The following is a 27,745-nucleotide window of genomic DNA, read 5'->3' on the forward strand; positions in this document are numbered from 1 at the left end:
AGCTTCGTACTTTGAGCAATAAAGTTTCCGTTTGGACTCCTCTTCATGCCTTCTTTTAGTATGTGGCTGTACACATTGGCTCCAAACAACATATCAATTTTGTTCGGAATGTTGAACTCCGGATCTGCCAAACATAAACCATTTATTTCTATCCAATCAAATGGCTCTAATTTCCTTTCAGGCAGACATGACGTAATATTTTTCAACACGTAGGCTTCAATTTGCAGTTCAAAGTTTGTGTCGACTCTTGATCTTATTGTGATTGTAACCATGTATCTCGATTTCATACAGTGTTCTCCTCCCAAACCCGTAATAATACCATTTGCAGTTTTTTCTTTAGACGTAATAATTGAACTGCTGCTTCCGTTATAAAACAAGCTTGTGACCCTTGATCAAACAAAGCTCTTAGTGTTGAATGATTTCCTAATCCTGACTCGGCATGCACTAACGCTGTGGCTAATAAAACTTGTCTGGGCCTGAAGGTCTTGCGAGTCGCATAGCACGAAACTATTGGAGACTTTGCTGTATCAGATTCATGTTTTCTTTGCTCTGATGTATCAGTTGGTGAATGCAGTAGAGAATGGTGCCTTTTGTTACATATTTTACAACGAGCTGGGTTTCTACAGGTGTATGCACTGTGATTACTGCCCAAACAATTGAAACATATAGATTTTTTACTGACGAAATCGCGTCGTACTGCATAATCCTCGTTTGCAAACTTTTTACAAAAGCAAAGTTTGTGCTTGTCATTGCAGAATTCGCATAACCTATTTGTGGCTATTAATACTTTCGTATGTGGACGGTTGAAGTCAGCAGTTGCATGTTGCGTTTGTACTTTCTTAAATTCTATATTTTCGAATGCACGAAAACGACTTTCCATAAATTCTTTTAACTGATCTAATGTAGGTAAATCGTTCGATTGATCATCAGCGGTTTTCAGTTCCCATTGCTTACGCGTTTCAGTATCTAACTTAAACGATATTAGGTGAATGATCATGATATCCCATGTGGTTACATCAACACCAATATTTTTTAATGCGTCCAAACAGTCATTGGTGGTGTCTAATAAATCTTTTATAGCAGACGCCGATTCAGCATTCATTCGCTTTTGGCTGAATAACCGTTTGAGAATGCAATTGGCTAAATATTTTTTGTTGTTATAACGCTTTTCTAATAACGACCAACAACGACTGTAATTGGCGCTCGTAACAGGAGTGTTTCTTAAAAGCTTTTCTGCTTCGCCTACTAAATGCGTTTTTAAATAGTGTAACTTTTGTACATCATCTAAACTATTATCATTGTGTACTAATGAAGTAAATAAATCACGAAATGTTGTCCATTCAGAATAATTACCAGAAAAGGTTGGAATCTTAATTTTCGATAACTTTGCTGCTGAATTTGTGTTCGACTGATTGCCTTTATTATTGTTACTGGTTGGTTGTTCCACCTTTTCTGATAAATTGGATGCTAACAAAGACTTATAAATAAAGTAATTTTCCTCACAATTTTCATAAATGTTTTGCGTAACATAAATTGACTTTTCTATTTCTTCTAATTTCGAGTTTTCATACAATTTGAGGTTATTTGCTTTAAAAGTTTGCCAGTCTATTTCTAAATTGTTAATTCTTGTTTCTACGTATTCTTTTGTGATACGATCTTTAGGACTCTTTTGAAATTAATTAAACCTCTATTAATAGAATTATGTATGTTAACTTGTGCATTGACGAGCCCTTGCATTGTTACAACTATTAAATTAACTACTTAATAAACAAATAAATAAAATAATAAATATTAATAAATACTGCTCTGCTCTGCTCGGTTGCTTGTACTTGATGGTTCCAATGAAGTTGCTGGACCCGCTGCTGCACGTAGCGCTGCGACCCGCAACGTATGGTGACTGGTGAACTGACAGTAGAGGACACTGAACTTTTGCTTGGTAGAAGTCACTGAACTTTTGCTTGGTAGACGTCGCTGAACTTTTGCTTGGTAGAAGTCACTGAACTTTTACTTGGTAGAGGTCACTGAACTTTTGCTTGGTAGAGGTCACTGAACTTTGTATCGTAGAAGTCCCTGACCTTTTACTTGACAGAGGTCACTGAACTCTATCCGGCTCGAAGGACCAATGTTTGGGTTGCTCTGGTGTAGTGTGTGTGCTAAGAGTCCGGGTTCACACAATAAAGACACTCTTTCACATTAAACCAATATTTATTATTAGCACTAGTAACACTACAGTCTACAGTTTATAATTACTAAGAAGTTGCACTTGTTTACCCCTATACCTTACTCGCTCTGATGCACTTATACGCACTGTTCTTCCTTCACTACTCGCTCTGATTTACATGGTTGCTTTGGATTCCCGAACTGACGAGGCAAGATTCCCCAACTCTTATACATATGGGTCGGAGAATCTTGACATCGCGATGTACAAAATTAAAGAAATTGTACAGCGCCATCTATTGCCCTAATTTATAACTACTGTACGTCATTACTTATTACAACGCCATCGTTTAGTTTTCGATGGATTAAATTGTCTATTTTATTAATTGATCTTTGAACAATAATGTTTTTCGAAAAGGACTACTAGTGTGAGTGTGAATGTGTGAGACTTGTGAAGATAAAATGATAACTAATATAACTGTACTGTGGTCGCTATCCGGACGGATATAAAATATATCCTATCACCAGCATAGCTATAAAATCTAATATACAAATATGTATATATAGCACTGGAGCTTGTTCTTACCTATACCTAAGCGAACAGGCGTGAGTCTATATGTATGTTTTTTTTTAAATGACGTTTCACTGACATTCAATGTATTAAAATATATTCACAGTATTAATTAAATTTCGTGGCTATTGAGTTTGAACACTAATGTCTAAATAGGATTTAAAATGTTCCATAAAAATTCAAATAAATTTCTATTTATCAATTTCAATTAACACAACAATGTAATGCAATTTATTGTTAATAGGTATTGAATATTATTTCAATAAAGACAATGTCTATAATAGATTAACAGTAAAAAATCTCTGCTGAGATCCGCCATATATGCGCCGGCCCTTAGATCACATTGTACTCCCATTTTGAAACACTTGTATACATCGTGCTATATTGGTACGCTGTATGTTTGTACGTTAAGTGTAGTGTAAACAAACGGCATGTTGGGGTAGGACAGGAATAGTATGTTTAATATTTGAAATAGACCGCATGGAGTGTAAACAGGATTCCAATGTTACTATTAATATACAGTTTTTTATTTCATGAAAGTTATTCAAAGAATTAGCGCGTTTATATCTACAAACTTTTTAACAACTTACTCACGGTTATATATATCATCGGACGGTAATGCAGTGGTGCAAATAGTGCACTCTATTTACGTCGGGTGTATGTATTCGTTAAAGGACAAGCCTATTGTAATATCGGGCACGAATTCCAAACTCTAGGTTAAGAAAACCAAATATCTACCCTACTTATATTTGAACCCGAGACCTCAGCGTGGTGATCATATCGCGCTCGCAATTCAACTACGCCACCGAAACAGTCTACCTTTCAACATTGTTGAAATAAGCCGTATATATTTATTTTAAACTATATTGTACACCGTAAATATAGAAAACAAGACAAATATGTATACGGTCGGTGGAAATAATTAAAACATCGGTAGTACAAATGGCGGTTTTATCATTCGAGGCGATCTCTACCAGACAAGCATTGGATGGAGATGATAAAAATAGTCGAAAGGTCAGTTTAGGGCGTACGTAAAAAAAAACACAGTATATAACATATTATCAATCATTCCTTAAAAAGCATAACTTTAACGGGAAGCGGTTTTCAATTATTCATGATCTTAATCTTGTTTACGTTTTCCCGATGTTAAGAAACAGACCAATCGATATTCCATTTTCCCGGACATGGCTATACTCATGCCTTATATTACCACACCGCGGCTTGAGTCATCTCCCTTCTACGTCTATATGTCCGCATTGATTACGATTTCTTATGAACTCGCATGTTTACGAGCTTTCTATACTTCTTGCTTGTTAATAGAGTATTTGTAATGCAATGATGTAGATTAATTAAACGTTATGGGCCGTGTGACTTAGGGCTGGGCATTAAAGTGGCACTGAGTTGAGTTGAGCTAGGAATTAACCAATAGGATTGCACAAAATACGAGATTATGTTTATTTTTGCTTGGGTTTGGTTGGTGGCTTACAGCACTAACAGCATAATTTTAGGTTTTATAAAGTATTGTAAGGCAGTGGAAATATCTTGCTAAGATCTTAGTTATTACATTTTATAATGTTGGATGGGTTCGGGCGCGATGTACTATGCAATTCTTTATCAAGTTTGGGATCTAGGTGGTTTTGCTATTGTTTATAAGCAATCATGTTTATCATCAAGCGAGGAATCTATTTGTTCCCTCACAGAGTCAAAATTAAAACGTAACAAATACAACAACAATACTGTCATGGTAATCGAGAGGGCTGTAAGTCAGAAGAGCCGGTTCTGCTGTATTACATGGTTAACTAAATTATCTTATCGTTCTTATTGCTGTTTATTAAACAGGATAAAGCATTTATTATTTACGTACATATGTGAAACCTACATAGAAAGAAAGATCGTTTACCGTACATTCCAAATCATTAATAAAAAAAAGGTTGCCTTTGACGTACTTCTCTCTCGATTACCACGGCATAATTTTCATAGCTTACATCGCTCATAACAATTTTAATATCTCGTTAACTCGTGTTTATTGTAACGAAGTAATTTCCGAAGCGTTCGCGATGCGAGACGGACTGGCGGAATGTTCGCCATCAAACAATTGTTCACGCGTTACTTTAAACGTTAACTTTACAAACTGTAAATTAAAAATTCTCGCTTTGTGAATGTTTTTAATATCGTGATTTGAAGGGTGTGTTGGTTTTTGATCTTTAAATTCGATTAGTATTCACTGTATGTGTTGTAGAATTAAACAATGGTCGATCAATGTAAATGTTTAAATGTAAGTTTCTTATTTATTTTTTTATACGGGCACTGGAAATCGACCTCACGAACCTGAAGGTATGTCGAGTGGGGTCCGATAGAATGTCGACTAACGAGAGATGATTACCCCTTGACAGGCGACACAATTATGCCGGCCTGTTGGAACCTGATATACACAAACTGATCCCGGAACGCGTAACATTTACGTGGGTCACTATGGCGGGTTTAAACACCTTGTGTACGGTGATCACTATCTGGGCGGATATAAAATATATCCTACCACCAACAAAATTTCTGTGCCAAATTCAATTTGTCCGTAATATAGTCACTTTGCCTTGATATGATAAAAACAATGCTTAATCACGTTGTTTACGAAGAACTTCAAGGCTATCTGAGATTAAGTTAAGTTAAGACTAAGAGGTTAAAAGCATTTGGCAAATCAGCTACCTCTTGAGGTTGATATCCATTCCCGCGACACAGACGTCATTCCAGACAGTCATTATGAAGGGTGCTCGTCAGTCAAGTCTGATGATTGCTTTGCGTTTGCGTAATGTTTCGTAATTGCTTTTCGGTTTTGAGTAACGTTGTATAGTTTTGAATGCTGCTTGAGACGTGGTGTACTTATGTTCATAGAGAACGTAAAATTACTACATACATAACATCACGCATTTATCCTCGAAGGGGTATTGCAGAGGTGCAACTAGGGCACCCACTTTTCGCCAAGTATGTTCCGTCCCATGATGTGATAGGGGGCGAGCCTATCGCCATATCGGATACAAATTCCAGACTCCGGGCTGATACTGAGCAGAAAAACCCAAATATCACTTTGCCCGACCCGGGATTCGAACCCAGGACCTCAGAGCGCTATTGTACCGGACATGCAATACAACTACGCCACCGAGGCAGGCACGTAAAATTACTACCTGATTAAAGTGGTAAAAGTCATGCGTCAATTTGTATTGAATGGATATAGTCTACCTTTCTGAGAAAACTGTCCATCAACGAGTTTAAATAGGAGAAATGAGCAGGACAAGGGGAGATAAGACTTTATTGATACTGTACTGTTAGGGAGAAAACACCTGAAGCCGTAGCCGAAATACCTTTCAATTATTGTTATTACTAACGTTATGAATGAGAATGACATGTCGAAGGGAAGACTCGTGGTAGTACTGGTGGTAGGTCTCTCATATGTGAGTGCGCCTGGGTAGGTACCACCGCATTGTCTATTTCTGCCGCCAAGTAGCAATGTGTAGTTACTGTTGTGTTTCGGTTTGACGGTCGTTTTAGCCAGTGCAACTACTGGACATAATAAAACTTAATATCTCATGTCTCAGGATGGCGAGCGCAGTGGAATACCCAACAATACTTTGTAATACTTAGTGTTGAATTGTGATTCTACTGTTTATAGCCGGTCGTATTGCTTACCATCAGGTGAACGGAAAGCTTGTCTCGTCATTCAAAGCAATATAAAAAATATTCCCATACATTTGGTCTGTTTTCTATAGAATTAAAGATTGTAGAAAGGCGTTTTCTACAATCTATATGGCTTCTAAGCTAGTATTTTGAGCCCGTTTTCTGTGAAGTATTCGCAACACCTTCGTCAAGTTCTTTTTTCCTGACTAAACTGTCAACATCATGCTCTGTTACATACAAAATCGTAACTAATACAACCATAAACAACCCCGGTATACGTTTATTACTGTTACCTAAGTTATTTATATCTTAAAAGGTTACTTTTGCACGTATGAATTCGTGGCATGTTTTCAACTGAAATTTTCATAGCTCTACACGTTTTACAGCTCAATAGAATTGTACCTTGAACCAAGGTCAACTACGAACTTGGCTCCGAGCCACAGGAGAGAGTATTTAAGCAGAATTTTGCGATCGAACTTAATAAATGGAATTTTAAAATGGTATTAAGGTTAGACTTGAAGCCATAAATTTCCTTTATGCCTGGTATAATTATTGAGATACCAGTGAAATGGTTACTTTAAACTAAAATGGTCTAGACAGATGTTTTTAATATAATAAGCCGACGTTTGTGAGGTATATTTTTCATATTATTTTCTACGAATCTAAATATTATTCAAAACTTTACATTGTTCACCATTCATTAATATTTAAAGGCTTCAGCCAGTTCACGCATACATACAATATAGTTTTTTCTCCTCCCCATTAGGCCGAAATTAAAGCACTAATTGGGGTGAATAACCCGTAATAACCACACATTAAAACTCCATAACGTATTATTTTGGCAATTTGGGGTAAATTACACGGCAGAATTTAATTTATCATACGCCAAGGCTTCGAAAATTGCGTTAGGTTTGAATCACGCCTCGCATAAATTTTCTTTCACGATTAACCTTCAGAGTTGAGCAATGGGTCATTAGTACCCCAGTAATATTTCGGCGAGTCACATATTTCAGGATTATGCAGAGGTCAAATGTTTCACGACGACGAAACTTTGGGGTAATGTGTTGTCTAAAGACGTGTTTTAAGTTGGGGTATTAAGATTACTTCAATGTTTTTGACAATTTTCGTTGGTAAATAACGTATTCGAATGTACTATTGAGTACCTACGTGCTTAATTCTTATAATATAAAAAAGAAACGGGCTTTAGCATTATTAACAGTCATCGTAGGTACGGACGTTTCCATAATTATTACTTAATCAAAATGTGAAAATCTCTCTTTGTCGTTCTTTAATTATACTAAACTTGCCATATACTAACATAACTACAGTCTTATGTGTATATAGTTTACCCCAATTCGGTCCACGACGTACTTTCAATAAACAAACACAAAGTTTGACCAAAAGCGCGCTTTATAAACCAGTGAAGCGTTGGGGTAATCAGAGAAAGCACTCAACCGCCGCGCGAGTATAATAAAGGCACATTCCTGTTCATAACAGCGGCAGGCGGCTGTAAAACGTTCCGGGTCGAACATACCCCACGGATCAAGGATTTGCTCACAAAGATTGGGGTACTTATACCTTAGCTATAATAATCAGACTGCATCAAAAATATAGTTTTATATGCCGTAAATATTTTTTTGGTGGATGGTGTTACGGGTAAGATTGCATTTGGGGTAAGCAGGCGAGGGTTAAGGGCGGTAATAAATTTTAGACCTCCAGCGGTTTAGCGCTGAAAGCGGTTTTTCTTGATGGAAATTTATATCAAATTTATAATGAACAGCTACGTAAGGATCAACGCGGGAATAAAATTAGCTTGTTTAAGAGCAAAAAACATGGCGTGTAAATGGCCATTAAAGATTTTTTAAGCAATATAAATAAGATTCGTTTTTTTTTTCATTGCTATAGTTTGGATAGGCGATTAGAATTTTGCGAAACTTGGATATAAATACATTATAAAACATATATTTTCTTACACAAAATCATTGCAGTTGCGAAATATTATTTTCAACGCGCGATCGAACTTGCCCCCAATAAATACGCGAATGTAACGCGCAGTACGTGACGCGTTCGAGGCGGAAAATACCCAGGGGCTGTAATGGAGTAGTTATACTGTGGCTGCTGAACAATAACGCCCAAAATACTTGACGGACAACCGTCAAACAGGTATTTATTGGAATCATTTCATTAACAAAAGACGGTAATCGTTTTCATAAATAGATCGAATTTTTTCGCCGCTTTTTGGTAATAAAATCCTCTATGATATTATCAAAACTTTGTGCGCGATTGTCCGACATTTGGACAATAATGTTCAATCAGATAGTACTACAACAAGGAGAAACTATCCGATTTTCGCCCCATTATCTGAAACTCTTCAGCTTTTTATATTAGCATAGATGGCGACGGGTCCATATAACCAATTCCTGTCGGCTTCCTTTTATGTAGAATTAATTTAGAATCTAATTATGATTAGAACAATTAGTAGACCGTATTTATATAAAATTAACCATATTCATACAATTAGTGCTTATAATATGTTGTGGTGGGTTCCTTTTCAGAAAATTTCATCCTTCGACACTGGTATAGATATACGTATAGCTAACTCTAAAAGAGATTTCTCTTTAAACGCCTTATAAACTAGCACAAATCCTAAACCACGCTGAAAGATGGCGGCCTCCACTAGAGTAGATGGGGGCGAAACACACCCCTAGCGGAATGCATAATTAGTCCCGTGATGACTGATGACATGGCTAGGTTCCGTAAGCTTTGCTTTTATTTCTCAAGTTTTGGGCTGAGTGGAGACGAGAGTATGGAAATAGCCCTGATATATTCAACTACGACGGTCTCTTGACCGCATCGTTTCTAGTAGGAGAGTTTATATTTTTTAAACTATTTTTTTTTTACAAAGTTTACGTTATTTCTCGGCGATTGGAATTTCGAGTTCCATATGTCGGTCAATACTATACACCCACTGTGGGGTGGAAATAAGCTCTGTTTTCTATTGCACGTATTAGTTGTATTTCTGCTTACATTCGGGAATCGGGATATTAGACGTAGGTATATTTGTATCGATTTAATATTTTAAACATTAAACCAGATTTAAAAAAAATACAAAGCCATTGCGGAAGCTTAGCGGATAAATTTATTTCTTTGTGAAAACCTTTCTTTTACATATGAAAGGGTTAACATTTAATGCTGTTCCGTCCAAACCCAGAATAAATTTAAGTGGCTCACACATTTTTACGGCTGTTATATTTACTCAAAAAGTGGTTGAAGCGGACCAGTAATCCTCTAGATTGTTATAGTGAGGATTTACATATTGCTATAAATTCTTACGCACCACGAACACGTGTAGTCAACTTAAATACTAAAATATGTTGTTTGTACTACTTCTGTATCCATTTTATTTGTTTTTAGGGACCGTCCATTAACTACGTGAGTTAAAAAAGAGAGCAGGAAAAATCTCACCAAATCTCATTTGAAGGGAGGCGTTGGTCGATGAGAATCTCGTAAACATTTTATTTCCGAGAATAAGTTCCTTATTATTACACGTAAAATATACTTTATTATAATAACATAACCCTTATATTATACCTCTTCCATTGCTCAATTTATTTAGAAAATTACTAGATAATAAAAGAATTGATTTGGAGCTCAAAAACGAATTTACATTATCTTTACATTATTTATAAATTTATTTACAAATTAACATTTAACCCTTCCAATGCGTTTGATGTCGACATAACGCTTCCAAAATAAACAACGTATAAAATAAAATTGCACACTTCACACACCTCCGCGAGTGCCGCGCGACTCGCGGGTTCGACGGTTTAAATTGTCAATTTACATGTAGATGATACGAGTGGAGGCAATTGGCTGGGTAGGGTTAATGAACTGACAGCCCGGGGTATATCATACCCCGAACGCTTGGTGCGAACATGTAGGCACGTCGTGCGAATTTGTAGGGTTGCCTTTGTACAAGACAGGTAATAAAATATACGTTGAAATTATTCGTCGGTGATTTTATAATCTTTTGTGATATAGTTTTAATATGTAACGTTTATTGACGATAGATGGCGTTTACTAGAAATTGGCAATGTCAGTCAACATATTTTAAAAATATAAGCAGTTAAAATCGTTTATTGAAATTGGCCGTAAATTCAGTATCTTTGTGTATCCTCTATAAATCACGCCTAATACACCCCCGCTTCTCGCGTGATGGATGGACGGACAGACAAAAATAATATATCGTTGTTTCGTCCTCCAGACGACCCGATTCGTGCTCACCGTGTCACTGGACTTATTATTTTCCAACGTGAAATACGACCGGAGAATGGATTTTTATATACCTATTAGGTGCCTTGTTAATATTATATCGATAGCTTCGGAAGCACGTAAAGCCGTTAGACCTGCGCATGATCTCTCCGGTCTTGTCGGATTGCTTTCTCACCGAACTATGATAGTGAAGGAACAGAGAGTGCATCTGTGTATTGCACATATTTTGTGTACTATAAATTGTATTTGGATGATATTTTTTGAGATTGGCCGGCTTAGCCGAAGTTCAGCTGCGAAGGGAATTTTTACATACTTTAATAATAAGTAAGAAGGAATTAATTCGCGTGCCCAATCATTCCACGTTTTATGTAGAAGTCACTGAGAAATACATCTTAACGTATTAAAATCATTCACATAAATATTATAAGACTAGCTTTTGCCCGCGGCTCCGCTCGCGTTATAAAGTTTTTCAGGCTAAAGTTTACCGTTATAAAAGTAGTAGTTTCCCGGGAGCCTATGTTCTTCCCAGGGTCCCAAACTGTCTCCATAACAAATTTCCTCTTAATACGTTGGGTAGTTTTTGAGTTTAACACGTTCAGGCAGACGGATGCAGCGGGGGACTTTGTTTTATAATATATTTTTTAGAACTTTTTAAGAGGAACAATCCCGTCATACATCATTGTTGCATAACTTTAACCGTTTACGCAGCGCACGCAACGGAAGCTCTCAAAAATAATAAATTGTCCCCGTTTTTGCAACATGTTTCATTACTGCTCCGCTTCTATTGGTCATAGCGTGATGATATATAGCCTATATCACTCCACAAATAAAGGGCTATCCAACACAAAACAAATTTTTCAGTTCAAACTGATAGTTCCTGAGATTAGCCATTACTGCTCCGCTCCTATTGGTCATAGCGTGATGATATATAACTTAGAGCACTCCACAAACAAAGGGCTATTCAACACAAAAATATTTTTTCAGTTCGAATCGGTAGTTCCTGAGATTAGCCATTACTGCTCCGCTCCTATTGGGTATAGTGTGATGATATATAGCCTATAGCACTCCACAAACAAAGGGCTATCCAACGCAAAAAGAATTTTTCAGTTTGGCCCGGTAGTTCCTGAGATTAGACATTACTGCTCCGCTCCTATTGGGTATAGCGTGATGATATATAGCCTATAGCACTCCACGAACAAAGGGCTATCCAACGCAAAAAGAATTTTTCAGTTTGGACCGGTAGTTCCTGAGATTAGCGCGTTCAAACAAACAAACAAACAAACTCTTCAGCTTTATATAATAGTATAGAGTATAGATATAGATAAGTAACAATTACGATTACCTACATAATAGACTATCGTATAATTTTTGTCCTCCTTTAATGAATTCACGGAATCCTTGCTACTCAGGCTCGAGAACTAACAATGCCTATTGTACACCAGCAAAAGCATCCTTATAACCTAAAAAAAAAACGATAAACTCCACAACGGAACAACACAAAATCGTCCACTTGTATGTTGCATTACACGCCCAATGAGCGTGTAAGTACGTGAGCTAATGGCGGCGCGGCAGTCAGGCACGCAGGGCGGCCTAAATCGTGACCTAGATGCGCTGGATGCGGGTATGAATGCGTTCATCTCGCCCCGCTACCGCCCCCTCCTGGCCCACGCCCGCCCACCGAATGTGTCGCCTGTATGCTTGTCTTTTTGTATATACTTGTTGTAAATCGCTGTAAATGTGATAGAAAAAATCAGATCAATGTGTACTTATTTGTATGTTATTTTTTTGAATGCATGTAGAAATTAATATGTTATTAATTATAGAATAAATAATGATTTCTTATGTTTACGCGAGTGTTAGACATTGAAATTAAACTAATTTTCACCCCCGTGACCATGAAGGCTGCAAAGTCTTCGAAACGTCGGGAGAAAATAAAATAGTTAAACCGTGATAGAACCCGAAAATTAGTTTAATTTTAATATAGAATAAATAGACAAATATATACATATGGTGGCAACATTATCTTACTATATCTAACTTCAACTTACAGAGTTTTCTCTGACTCGAGCTTTTTTGCTCGGGTTTATTGACCACCCGCCCTGATACCTTCAGGGAAGATGTGATTCAGTCTCCCTGTTGTTCCCCGTGTACGAAAAACGTGTCCCCTAACACTGCTCAATATAATAGACGTAAGGATTGCTGCTTGTTTTTGGAGGATGTTGATATCTATGGTGGAGTTTAACGTGTTGATATATCTGGATAAACTTTTGGTTATTGTACCAGTTGAACCTATTACTATAGGAATGACCTGTATCTATGTGTTCCATAAACGCCTGATTTCAGTTTTGAGTAGGTGGTATTTGCCAAAGTTCCATATATAACTGATAATAATATCAGTTAGATTTTTAGAACTTCAACTTTTATAAAAAAGTGAAAGTTTGTGAAAATGTTTTTATGTTTGTTAGAAGTGAACGTAGAAACAATTCGACGGATTTGTATAAAATTTAGCACTTGGTTAGACCATTTCCAGGATTAACACAACACGTAGGCTTTTCATCGCTCTACAATCTATTTGCTCCCATGGGAAACTTTGAGATTTATTAGATGGCGCTGGCTTATATTGAGAAAAAGTTGTAAAAACAGATAACTCAATGCACTCGGTAATACCTCAAAATGAATCTTGGTCTCTTAAAATTATAATTTAAATGTAGCAAAGATTCCTTCTTCTTTACCTAGCAACACCTAGAAAGATTATCCGTTCTACGGTCACTAAGATTACCCATTCATAATAGCGTTGTTTCCTTAGTACGATGAGACGACGCTATGGAGCGCTATAGTGCCTTAGGGACTTTTGTAGCAGGCAAGGCTTTTCATGCAGGTAAAACCGCGAGCAACACCTAGTTAACATGGCCCCCCGCCGCCGGTAGGGTTAAATATGATAGATTAATGTGGTCAAGTATATAGATGTGTGTAGTCAAGTAATTAAAAATTCACAGCTTAATTGATATTTATATAGGCTCATGCGTTTATCCCCGGAGGGTAGAACTGTAATTAATGCGTTCACATGTTACCGAGCTTATATTCGCCCTGTTATGTGGAAGGAGGAACGCAAATGTTATTTCCAGATTTCGAAAACTGCCCGACCTGAGAACCGAACCCATAACGGTTCACAGTCGTATTGTACTGCCACTAGGACATTGAGGCAAAACTGGCTTGGCTTGGTTTGGTAATGTTCTTGGTTTTTTGACTGGTATCGTTTGACCTCACCTAACAACCAAACTTAAAGAAAATAGAAAATCAGCTACGTAAATCCATTACCGACGTAATGTTGTTGGACCCTTGGTATAGATCGTAATCTCATCAATTCATAACAATCAACTATCGTAGTAACCTTACTTCCCTCGCAAATCAAACCGCCGCACCATGCGTGTCGGATGCCTGTTACCGCGCGGTCCAAGGATCGATACCCGCCAAGGACACCACGCACCCGCCGCCATGACAAACGTTCGCGCCACTTTATGTCTTTATTGTAAGCCCCCGCCTTCCCTCCTGCCCACGCCGCAGTGTGCGAAGGACGGTGATTTTTTTTCGTTGTTTGTGCGTGCTACCCGCATTCAGGTCGTGTTGTGTAACATCTGTTTAATGGGATTACTGTGAATTGGGTTATGTTATGTATTAATTTGACGAGTGATGCGTGCTGGGGGAATGTTTTACGATATTCGCGATTAGGAACCTTAAGGACCTACGTAAACATCAAAGGCCGGCAACGGTTTTATGTCTTAAAATAAGGTGACCCGTTTTTTCACTGCCATCTTCTATATAAAAGTAGAAATTTATCCAATATATAATAATAATATCAGCTGTATTTTATACTGTCCCACTGCTGGGCACGGGCCTCCTCTATTACTGAGAGGGATTCGGCTTTAGTCCACCACGCTGGCCTAGTTCGGATTGGTAGACTTCACGCACCCTTAAAATTTCTATAGAGAACTTCTCAGGTATGCAGGTTACCTCACGATATTCTCCTTCACCGTTAAAGCAAGCGATAGTTCAGCCTCAGAGATACCTCAGTGGTAGGTCAAAATATACCTAATTACGCTGGCTTTTTTTTTCTACACTACACTGTACAATTTGTAAACCTTTTCTAGAACGTTCTCATTTGTATAGTGATATCTTTTATGCGATATTCCATTGAAAATATTTATACTCAATCCCCGAAATAAATGCCGCAAAATAAAATGCTCTAAAGCGAACACAAATGTGAACACGGCGCCATAGCTGTGAATGCGGGCTGCATTTCCATATTGTAAACAAAACTTGATTCAAAATACGGCGCTTGCTCAAAAAACCTCTTTTGTGACCATACGTTTATAATCGAGTACACGTTGTACACTATTACAAGGTCTTGTGCACATTGCACTGAAAAAAGCGGTAGTTTTGCAGTGTATTTAATAAAATATACTGCCGTAAAAAGAATCTAAATAAAATGAGTCCAGTTTTTGTCTAATAAAGTTCCCAAAAACCGTCTGTCTGTACGTGATCGATTTTCTCAAAATCTACTGAACGGATTTTGGTACGGTTTTTACTAAAAGATAGTGTAATTCTTGGGGAAGGTTTAAGTTAACAGCACATGACGGTTTTAAGTAAATTGACTGAAATATAACGATTATTGTTGAAGAGGTCGCGTGGTTGTAAATAGTGTCGTGGGTCGGGGTTTACGTAGGAAAAACTTTGTGACACACTGATTTCCACGCAGGCGAAGCCGCGGGCACAGCTAGTATTATAATATTATTACACGCTCTACACTGCGACAGAATATTCATACGTTACAGGGCTTTGTCACATTGCACTTAAAAATTCGCTAGATTTTCGATGTTATGAATGTTTTATACCGCAATATAAAAAACTAAAAACTGGGTTCAGTTTTCTTTTTATTTATTAGGTCTACTATTAATTATACACTAGTACATTTATAAAGTCTAGAAACTAATTAAAAAATAAATTAAGTCTAACATGTTTATTATAAGTCGACACATTTACTAATTATATTCATAGTAGATACATATAATAAATTATGTAAGAGTAAACTATATTATTATGTAATTAGTACAAAACTGCAACAAGAACAAACAAAGTTAACAATTTATTAACCGATTACAAAAAAAGAAGGAGGTTATTATTTCGACGTGTCTTTTTTTCGTCATGTATGTAGTACATTCAAGACGCGTGTCTTCAAGTAGTGTGTGCGCGAAATATGCCGCGCTCCCTAATGTGGCTGTTTCGTATAAATCAATAAAGGGTGCCGGTACAAATGATCGAGTTTCGTACGATTTGTTTCCTTATAGTGTTTTCATGTAAATGCACACAATTATTGTTATGAATGTGAACAATTTTGTTTAATAAGGAATATCAGTGTCAAGGGAAATATGCCTTATGAAGAATGTAATGTGTGAGTGAAATATTTGGAAAATCTTCTGTCCCTAAAGAATGTAAATTCAGCTTAATTAAACAGGTGACAAACCATTATTTTATAAGTAAACTAATTTTGTAATTTCATTATAAATCTCACGAATAATTTAATAAAATTCAGAATGTAAAATACTTTGTATTTAAAAGCAACACTAGCTATTATAATAGCAAACATAAATAACTATTCATCTTTGCCGAAATAATTATATTCATAATCTATTTTCGGGTAATTATATAAAAACTAGCTGACTTCGCCGAATATGAAATTCACGTTTCAACCCTAGTCATGTTATTTCACACAAATATTAAAGTAAATAACACTCATCGAGACTACAAAAGCACCCACTTAAATTGAATGAATTATTCAAAGTTTTATATAGAACAATAAAAACTCCAGACTTGGAAATGTTCTAGTCTTACTGTGATAGACGCTAACTAAGCCGAAGGGCTGAGGTCGCAATGACTTAAAAACGTTTACTTTGCATAATTGGCTGAGTGTTGAAGTAATTTGACGAGGGACCTCTTTATCACACCGTCTGATGTCTTTAAACAGAAGGCACCGAAAAAATGGGTCAACAAGGCAAGAAATTTCTAGAATAAACTTATTCTAAAAATTGAAGCTACATAAATAATAAAAGGTAAAAGTAAGTGAATTTTAAAAAGAATAATTGTATAATCTATGACACTATATAATTAAAAAACCGTTAATCAATAAGTATAATGGTATAGTGTCCTTACTGGGTAATTTAATCTGTGACACTATATAATCTTGAGAAATCATTAATTAATAGGAAGCTATAGTATTATTACTGAGCAACATAGAATATGGTATGTATGGAAAACTTGTATTCAGGCAAAAAACTGATGCCAATCAAATTAAATATTCACCATCATTAAAATAATCTTTTAAATTGAATTATAATAAGGTACATACTCAACATTTTTTTCGCAAGAAATTTGTTTAATTTCCCTTACAAAATTTTAAAGACGTTACATCTTTTATATCCACTCTATGACCAGACATCCATTATGTTGTTTAATTTCAATATCGAAAATTCCCGTAAAGATAAGATATAATTATATTTTTAAATTCGATCACAAGTCGAACATAGTAAATTACATTTCGAATTTTTATATTATGTAGTGTGTAAATCGCGCCCAGTTAGGCTAATATTTTTCATACATCCTGCAAGCAGCGCTAACTCAAGATCAACGTTATTTTCGCCCCTTTCTTTTTAATTAACGCACAGTTATAGCCTATTTAAATGACCCCAGATCTAACTGCGGATTATTAACAACAATATACGAATCAAAATATGTCAATCTATAAGCATGTCGAACATGTTTTACTCTGGTACATTTTAGTTTTGGACAAAGAGGTACTTGAACGGATCGTTTATTGAATCATACGTATTTTACTTTATTAAAAAAAAATTGCGATAGTCTAGTTGAGTGTGGAAAGGACTGCTGAGACGAATGTCCGCAGGTTCAATATCAAGGGCACACATCTCTGATTTTTTTAAGATTATGTGCGTATTCTTTGTGAGTCATCGCTTGCTTTGACGGTGAAGGAAAACATCGTGAGGAAACCTACACACCTGAGAAGTTCTCTATAGGAATATGAAAAGTGTGTGAAGTTTAGTCTAATCTGCACTAGGCCAGCGTGGTGGACTAAGGGCTAAACCCTCTCAGTAGTAGAGGGATCTAGTGCCCAGCAGTGGTACAGTACACAATACAGGGATGATATTACATTATTATTTACTTTATTATATCAGTATTGATTTTTATCCTCAAATATAATAACGAAAGCATCCTTTTAATCTATACTTCTATACTATTATATAAAGCTGAAGAGTTTGTTTGTTTGTTTGTTTGTTTGTTTGTTTGTTTGTTTGTTTGAACGCGCTAATCTCAGGAACTACCAGTCCAAATTGAAAAATTCTTTTTGCGTTGGATAGCCCTTTGTTCGTGGAGTGCTATAGGCTATATATCATCACGCTATACCCAATAGGAGCGGGGCAGTAATGGCTAATCTCAGGAACTACCGGTCCAAACTGAAAAATTCTTTTTGTGTTGGATAGCCCTTTATTCGTGGAGTGCTATAGGCTATATATCATCACGCTATGACCAATAGGAGCGGAGCAGTAATGACTAATCTCAGGAACTACCGGTTCGAACTGAAAAATTATTTTTGTGTTGGATAGCTCTTTATTAGTGTAGTGCTATAGGCTATATATCATCACGCTATGACCAATAGGAGCGGAGCAGTAATGACTAATCTCAGGAACTACCGGTTCGAACTGAAAAATTCTTTTTGTGTTGGATAGCTCTTTATTAGTGTAGTGCTATAGGCTATATATCATCACGCTATGACTAATAGGAGCGGAGCAGTAATGGCTAATCTCAGGAACTACCGGTTCAAACTGAAAAAATATTTTTGTGTTGGATAGTTCTTTGTTCGTGGAGTACTATGAGGTATATATCATCACGCTATGACCAATAGGAGCGGAGCAGTAATGGCTAATCTCAGGAACTATCAGATCGAACTGAAAAAAATATTTTTGTGTTCGATAGCACTTTGTTCTTGCAGTGCTATAGGCTATATATCATCACGCTATGACTAATAGGAGCGGAGCAGTAATGGCTAATCTCAGGAACTACCGTGTTTGAACTGAAAAAATCTTTTTGTGTTGGATAGCCCTTTGTTCCTGGAGTGCTATAGGCTATATATCATCACGCTATGACCAATCGGAGCGGAGCAGTAATGAAACATGTTGCAAAAACGGGGAAAACTTATTAGTTTTGAGAGCTTCCGTTGCGTGCGCTGCGTAAACGATTAAAGTTATGCAACAATGATGTATGACGGGATTATTTCTCTTAAAAAGTTCTAAAAAATATATTATAAAACAAAGTCCCCCGCTGCATCTGTCTGCCTGAACGTGTTAAACTCAAAAACTACCCAACGTATTAAGATGAAATTTGGTATGGAGACAGTTTGAGAGGCTCCCGGAAACTACTACTTTTATAACGGAAAACTTTAGCCTGAAAAACTTTATAACGCGGGCGGAGCCGCGGGCAAAAGCTAGTAAGTAATAAGGTATAAGAAACAATATTTGCAGAGAGGTCTATAACAAAATGTACATTATTATATTTATTTTAGGGAATAATTTCAGTTACTTTTCAGGGAGAATTACAATTTGTCACTCTACAATTATTTACTTATCCGAATATCCCACTGGAACAGAGGGGGTACTTAAAGCTTTTATTAACATAAAATACAGGGCCGCAGGAAGTTACTGATTGAAAATATCAATATTTCGAAGTTATCCTACTGGTAAAAATAGTTTTTTTTACCAGTAGGATAATTATATTTCGTCCGTTTAATGTATCCATACGAAACTAATAAAACCATCTATTTAAAATCTGTCCTGCTTGTTACTCGTTAAACTTTAATCAGTGTTTACATAACTTAACATGGATGGAACCAAACCAATAAGTTCATTACTGATTTAAAAATTTTAACGAGACCCCGCATTCATCTTGAATTTCGCTTTACAAGCGTGCTCCAAATCCCCGCCATAATAAGCTGAATCCGGCCCTGTCCATAGATAACATTGTATCCACAGTTCTTTGGCTCAGTCGCTCCGAATAAATTATCATAATAAGCTCAATAAGAGTTTTACGGACTCTGAATCGTACCGCCCATACCCCACCCCGGCGCCTCTGTGGCCCAGTTTTGTGTCTCCGCGGGCCAGTCGGAACGAATGAACGAATGAATGTGCGAATGAATGATTAAATGAACGATTGCAGATTAGTATCGCCTCTCATCTTCAGATTTCCGCGAGTCTTAATAAACTAGATGTCTTTTGAAAGGTTTTTGTTTTAATGGTGTATTAAATGATGTAATGGCATCGTATTTTATGCCCTGTTTACGTTTATGGTTGGTGTTTAGTAGGTTGTCATATAAATATTTGAGACTAGGGTTTTACACGTGCCTCCATACGACGGAGATTTAATCTTATCAATTATATTTACATTGGTCAAAATGATTACCAAAGAACAGTGCAAATATAGTAGTTCGTCGGCACAAATATACGACAGTTTCAATTTAAAGCCTTTATATAGTAATTTGATTATCAAAAGCACTTTTATAAATCCAGAATTCATATGTATTCGTTTCCTCGGAAAAGCCCAAAGACCTCAGACGGATCTCAAGTAACTCAGGAGGTCTACTGTTTTTCTTTTCTTTACCTGCTGAAGCCTGCTTTACATACGTTGCTCGTGGTGGGATATATTTATATAGGGCCGGAGAGCGACCACCATACATAAGGTGTAAAACCCGCCATAGTGGCCCACGTAAGTGTGTCGCGTTCCGGAACCAGCCGTGGGATAATCATCTCTCGTAAGTCAACATTCTATTGGATCCCACTACACTTACCGATATTGGATGTTTCTACTCAGCCCGGAGTCTGGATTTGTGCCCGATATGGCGATAGGCTTGCCCCCCTGTGATAGGACGGAATACGCACGGTGAAACGTGCATACACCAGTGGCGCCTCTGCCTACCTTTTCGGGGATTAAAAGTGTGAAAAGTGCATACACCAGTTAAAACTCTGCCTATCCTTTCGGGGCTAACAGGTGTGATTGTGTGTGTTTTATTAAAGAATGATATACTCAATAGAAAATTACGAGACGCCATCTTGAAATCTTTACGAAAGTTCTGCGGCGATATATCACTTACTACAGAGCGCTGTCAACACATAATTAGGTACATGTACATCATTCAGGCTCACTGTAAGCGCCCCATTAGAAGCCCGTGCTTGTCTAAAAGATATCGCGCGATATTTGTCTACAACCCTCGTGCGAGGGGAAAATCGAACCCCAAACAGCCATTGTTAACTTATGAGATGTTGAAGCTTTAGGTTGGAGGGATTTCATATTTTAAGATTTTTTTTTAATAATTCTCGCTGTGTTTCTACTGTTTATGGGTGGTCGTATTATCAGGCGAACGGCAAACTTGTCTCGTTATTCAAAGCAATAAAAAACTATTAAAAAAAATTATTTAGACATTCAGTTCGTGGGTGTTAATTGCAAATTTATAGTTTATGAATAACATTACGTTAAATGCTTTCTTAATTTAAGTCGTTATTTAATGTGGTTTAAAATTCGAATTCCTAATCCATCTATCATAATAGTATACATTGCTCTCAGTCTGGTACAAAATATTCAATTATGATTTAAAACTTTTTTTTTTGTTTCAGATGGTGTTAATTTATATTCAAGATATCATTGAAAAAAATGTATGTACGGAATTTATGGTGAGTGGATTGTATTTACTATATAATAAATATATAATTTAATAGGTATACAGTAAGAGTGGCGAAAGGTCCATATAACTCGATTCCTGCCGACTTCCCATTCGTATCTTATGTAAAAAAACATTATCATTAGAACAATTTACACACCGCACTTATGCATATTAATACCTATATGTTGTGTTGGGTTCCCTATCAAAAAATTTCACCATTAGCCTCTGTAATTTATAATTTATATCGATCAATATGTAATTTACAATTAATTCGTATCTAAGTCACTATTTTCAATCGCGTAGCACCCACGTCTCTATCAATTAAACCTGAAAAAATATTACCTTTCGAAACTTCGCATCGAACGAACAAAAAGGAAAAATACGAAACAGAAATATCAAGATGAAGTTTATTCAATCAACCGCGTAGTGTTAAGGTTTATATTGAAACGGACGGGCGGTGTCGGCTGTCCAGCGGTCCGCCCACGCAAAAACTTAACGATTAAATATCGATTACATTAACATTACGGTATACATTTAGATTGTAGTATAATGACGTTTTAGTGAAAATATTAGGTCCTAACATTTTACATTGGCATTTTTTTGTACTGGCCATTTTGAACTGAAATATCTCCTCTTTGGTTCATAATTCCAAATTCAAATTTATAAATGCATTTAAATCGTACATTTGAATTTCGAAAACTGTCATTTATTTGTTTTTTCTTGATTATTTTTTTGTTTGGCGTCTTTCATATCGCACAATGGAAAACATGAAATATCGCTAATTAATAAATAACTACATTAATTTGTGTTCTATAGGATGAATCGCCGGCTGATGTATAATATCTTATTCCTGACAACACAGTCATATATCTATGAATATAGCATCGCCTGGCTAGCAGATAGAACTGAGAACTTCATGGCATGAAGTCAAAGTACCTCCCAATATATAGATGAAGGGGATATACTTACTTAAATGCGTTTTACTTATAATTTTTATCATTAATAAATCATATCGATAATATTACAAATACACTGTATAACCAAAACAAAATAAACGCGTCTGTAGAAAGCAAAATGCGATTCCTGCCCTATTCATTCAGTGCTATTACAAGCTTTTACGGATTCAGACTCGCATTTGTACCGCTACAAACGTGGAGAAACGTCGATAGTCGACTCAACTGAGCTGTGCATTTGCATATTTGGATGGAAACTTCCATTGTCTGCGCGTTGAATGTGAAAACAAAACTGTAACGATTGAAGTTACTTGATTCGAATCTTGTCGTTTACTTAATTCGACAATATTTTGCTTTGCTATAATTGCCGAGAAAGGTATGTCGTGTAAGAACAAACCAATCAAAATAACTCATTTTGATTGCATGTCAAATAAAACCTTCTACCTATCTGTCTATTTTGGAGATAGATTGAAAAAATCGATCGAAATCTTTTATTGAAGATGGCTAATAAAAGACCTTTAAAACTCAAAATTTCATTTTATTTGGACATCCAATGATAATTACAATAAAACTTATAATTATATAAATCATTAAAATAAAAGACGTGTTAAAGGCATTATCTTCAGGCGTCTCAGCGTGCACTGAATGGAAATACTTATTAAATTAGTTAATAATATAAAATGGCAGAATTAGCGGCGTATCTACAAGAGTAACGGTAAAATTTTCCGAAAAGGAACCCAACACAACATATAAGTACTAATATGCATATATGCTGACTGCAAACCATTACAATGATAGCTAGCTTTTACCTGAGTTATATGTACCCTTCGTTCTGCTACCTACCCAGAGAATCTCACGTACCTAGTATAATATAAGGACTAAAAAGTTACCACAATTCGTCTGCACGTATAAAATTATACTAAGCACACATCCATTTCCACCTGTGATTGCGGTCTACCGTCCGACGTACAGGCGGCTATATTTAATTTAAGGGAGGCTCGATGAGAAATTATTAAACGAGTAGGTTTTTCCCTTCGTCCACCTACGTAGGTTCGTGGGCGGGCGGGGAGTGAGGAAGTTACAAAGGGGGCTCACCTCACTTAACTTTTGATGGTTTGTTTTTATCTTGATATTTAAAAGGACGTCAGTAAGTGAAATTATGACATCGTTGCTGTTATATTTTGCTTGTAATCAATTAATACAGCTATTTTATGGAACACGGTTTTATTGACAGACGTCTAAGACAATAATAAAAACTACCATGGAGTACTTATGCATAGAGTTCTTATATATATAACAGTTGCCATGATTTAGATGGACTAAGCTAACACTGTGCCAAGAGAGGCTAACAAACTGTATCGCACAATAGCCATATAGCATCTAACTTATACGAGCAAGAACTAACAAACAATAATTCGCAGATCTCAAGTCAGCAATAACTGACTACAGTAATACACCCCCCAAATAATACGTGACTCCGGCCCTGTACCACCTGGACGATATAAAATCGACATAAACTCCCTGTTAACGCGCTACGTTTATTGTCGCCTAGAAATTGCTTACGATTCACGAAAAAAGTAATTCGGACACATTATTACGAAGAATATTTTCTTCTGAATTTTCATGTCTATTTTTACTTACTTTTCTAATGATCGCGGAATTTCTTCGTGCCTCCATCGTTATATAGAGAAAAATGATTTATTTTGAGATTGAATACCGACTGATTTCTTTTAAGGCGTTAGCTTGATTTGTTTTGGCGAACATGTCTTTTTAAGATTATAAAACCAGCATTTTTAACATGAGACATTTTGTGTGAAATTATTCTCTGTCCTACTAATATTATAACTGTGCAAATTCGTTTAATGCATTGGAAATTCGTTTTTACTTGGATGTTTTAGTCACTCACGCAAAAACCATTGTAGAAATTTAGGAGAATTTGACACACATTTCTTAGGTAACAAATGTAAATATAACAACTAATCCCAAAACAATCCATGTTACCACTGAGATTTATATTTCTGCAAACGACTTTACACACAAAGCCGCAGGTAAAAGCTATGCACAAAAGTCAACAACATTTTATTTACCGCCAGCCTGAAGATAGATGGTTACCGCTTTGTCCGCGCAAGCATCGAATCTATCTCGACACGTTCGAATACCGGTAACACACCGTCCCACGCCAACGCTCGCGAGAGCGGCCATTTTTCAAATCACCCGCCTGAATTCGCAAATTGCCTTCCTGACACGTTTAGACTTTTTTCGTAGCCTAGATTTTGTGCGCTAGATTGACACTTTGACACTTCAGTTGAGAATTTGATTACAAGTAATATTATATTTTTCAAGTTTGGATTTAAACAGTAATAGGAGAGAAGTGGCAGTATTATAGAAGTATTGAATGGCTTATGCCTTATTACTGCACCGTACCAGTGACTTCATATACGTGAAATTTTATTTGCATTTTTATTTTTTATACGATCACGGTTAAGTAACTCTACTGCCCCTGATAGTAAGTGTAGTGGGGTCCAATAGTATGTCGACTGACGACCGATAATTACCCCTTGACAGTCGACACAATTATGTCGGCTTGTTAGAATCGGATACACAGGCTGATCTCGGAACGCGATTTACTCCAACAATGTTTATATCAAAGTGATTATAGCGTAAAAAGCCTATAGCTACGTTTAGGCGACGCAATTAATGCCAGCAATAATTACTTACTATTATTATTAGCAATAATTGATCCGTCAAACGAGGCCCTATTGTAAACCTCCTGGTATTTTATATTATTCGTAAAGCAATTGACGCATTGCAGATAAAATAATTTACAACACGATTCCAAAATCGTGTCGCAAAATATTAAATGTTCGCGACAATACATAAATCGTAACCCTACCCAGCGGTACTATGGTATCACTTATCAATTAGGTGCCCGCAACCCTTAGCTGTAGATGAATGGAGGTCGCACCAAGCCCCGGCCGATGTCACGAGCGATATTAATTGTTAAATTTAAACTACCCACCGTGATAACTTTTGTAACCTTTAAATAGTTAATTTGACTTTTAAACAGGCATTTCTCTTCAGATGTAAGTTTGCCTTAATAGGAGATGACTTTGGTTAATGGACTAAGATGTCGTGAATCTAATTCTAGTTAAAATTAAGAATTTTTCTATGTCTGCGTAGAATATTTTATGTCTGTACTAAAGTGACGACGATTAAAGATTTTCAAGTTTTGTGAAGCAAGGCTTCCAACATTTAGCCTCTTTAATAAAGGTTGTCAATCGGTGTTTAATAGTATTTTTTCTTTCATGTGACTAATTACAATGTGAAAAAGAGATAGCAGTATTTAGATCAACTAGTGTTCATCCAGTGCCCGAAATGCGACCGTCGAATTTAATATTTTTTAATACCTCATATTATATGTATTTTTTTCTATACTCCTTCTCTATCTGAACTTTAACCTTGCCAAATCTATAATTATATTATATATGAATAAGTGAAGAGAAAACGTTAATTAAGAGAAATTATAATTGATCTAAAATGTTTTGGTAATATCCTTTAACGTTAACAGACAGTTTGAAATAACCCACTCTAAATACCTACACGTGTGTAATACAGATTCAAACCACAATTAAATGAATGTAACTCGATATTATTAGAATTAAACACTTCCAACTACACCCACGCTCGTGTTTTATCAAACATTCGTAGGTAGATTCATGTTTTTCGGTTAGGAGAGTATACCTTACGAAATCCTACGCTATGAAAACACTGAATTGAGTTTTTACGCCCACGGACGAAGGCTTTTGATCCACAATCGTCTGTGCCGAAACTAAACGCACTTTGTAGATTACCGTTTCTGTTTTGTTCTAGCTTAATGAACAAAGCGAGTGCTGTTAAAGGGTTTTGTGTGGGATTTTGTGCTCTCCGCTGTCGGCAATAAGTTTTGAGTGGCCTTGTTTAGATTACGCGGTGCAGTTTGAGTCTGAGTAGTCTGTGGAACAAGTAACAGATTCTGTACCAAATTGAAATGTTTGTGGTCTGCTAATATAGAGTTTGAAGTGTGTAATTAGTATATATAGTCTTTTATTATAAAAAATATTTGTCATGTTATTAACAGTCGTGTCGATTACGATCTGGCGAACGGCTTGATCGTCCTCTTAAATATCGACCAAGGGCCGTACCAGTAAGTTACATCCTAAAGTGCGATATTAGTCAATAGGTTATCAAGTTAAAATCAGCATCTTAAGATCGTCTATATCTAATTAACATGTGTCAACAATGCGATGCCTAGTAGCAGGTACGTAAAGTTTGTTATCTTAAGAGCCGAGTTTAATTTGTTAAACAGCGTCCATTTAGCTAACAAGCGTTCAAATGATAGCTCAATTTTGTTTCTTGAACAGTTCAGTATTTTAATTGTTTACTTAAGATCCCCCCCAAAGGTGACATTCGTTTATTGACACGGCTCTTATTAGGACTTAAATAAAACAATATCATTTGTTTTACTCTAGTGGTTTTTGAGGTCGTGAAAGAGAAAGTTGATTCTGAAACTCTTATAATTTTTTTAAGTGGTATTAAAACTTGAAACTTAATATTTAGTGTATTGTAGTAATTAGTATTGTTCACAAACTGTAAATTAAAATAAACCTTTTTTACAGATATATTGTATCTTGTCTTTGATAAAAAGTTCTTTGTCAATTCGATGATATTTCATTATATGGTTACATTCTGATATCCAACAATAGGACCACACAAACAAAATAAACACAAGAATCGAATCAACTACCCGACTTAACCACACACAACGATCGCTTGTATCTCCATAATCCGACTTATTTTCCCATTTGCCGACAACGGTGTGCAAACACCCCCCTTTACTTTCTCCCCTACTTTCATCCCCTCCCCCATACAGAAGCTGGCGTCTGTCCCGGACGATACTTGAAGTATTGTGTTTCGGTGTTTGACCATAGCGTCGGTAAGTCTGCTAAATTGAAGCGTACGGCGGTTTAATGTTGAAAATCTTGGCAAGTTTCTGATTTATTGGATGCTGTTCTGTGCCTTGTCCGGAGACGAAGTTTCAAAGTGATTGGTTTGTTTTGGGACAACACGATGCAGATTTTCTGATAAATGCAATTTGGACGTGTCACGTTAAAGAGGTAAAGTTTGAGTTTGAAATGAATCTATTTTACGAATTTTAGCGCGGTTATTTATATTATTATTTTCTTCCGACGTTTCGAAGAATTTGGGCGTTTAGTTTTTAAGGTATGCTACAAAATAATTTTATTCAATTCTTAAGATTTATTACATTAAGGTTATAGCTTAAGGTCCATTTTTCATACATTTTGTTTC

At 36.3% G+C, this 27,745-nt stretch overlaps 1 protein-coding gene across 5 annotated transcripts in view; it reads left to right on the plus strand.

Moving 5' to 3' along the window:
- LOC115444202 (stress-activated protein kinase JNK) overlaps positions 1-27,745 on the plus strand; it is a 125,804-nt gene that overhangs the window by 74,225 nt on the left and 23,834 nt on the right. For 3 of the 5 annotated variants that reach the window (XM_037437038.1, XM_037437033.1, XM_037437034.1), the window contains exon 3: positions 21,400-21,456. The gene's annotated coding sequence lies outside the window, so the exon portion shown is untranslated. Of the gene's footprint in view, positions 1-21,399; positions 21,457-27,745 lie in introns of those variants that run through there. The other 2 variants (XM_037437036.1, XM_037437035.1) reach the window with 2 other exon arrangements.

The sequence above is a fragment of the Manduca sexta genome, chromosome 10 (genome assembly GCF_014839805.1).
Source record: "Manduca sexta isolate Smith_Timp_Sample1 chromosome 10, JHU_Msex_v1.0, whole genome shotgun sequence".
NCBI classification, from domain to species: domain Eukaryota; kingdom Metazoa; phylum Arthropoda; class Insecta; order Lepidoptera; family Sphingidae; genus Manduca; species Manduca sexta.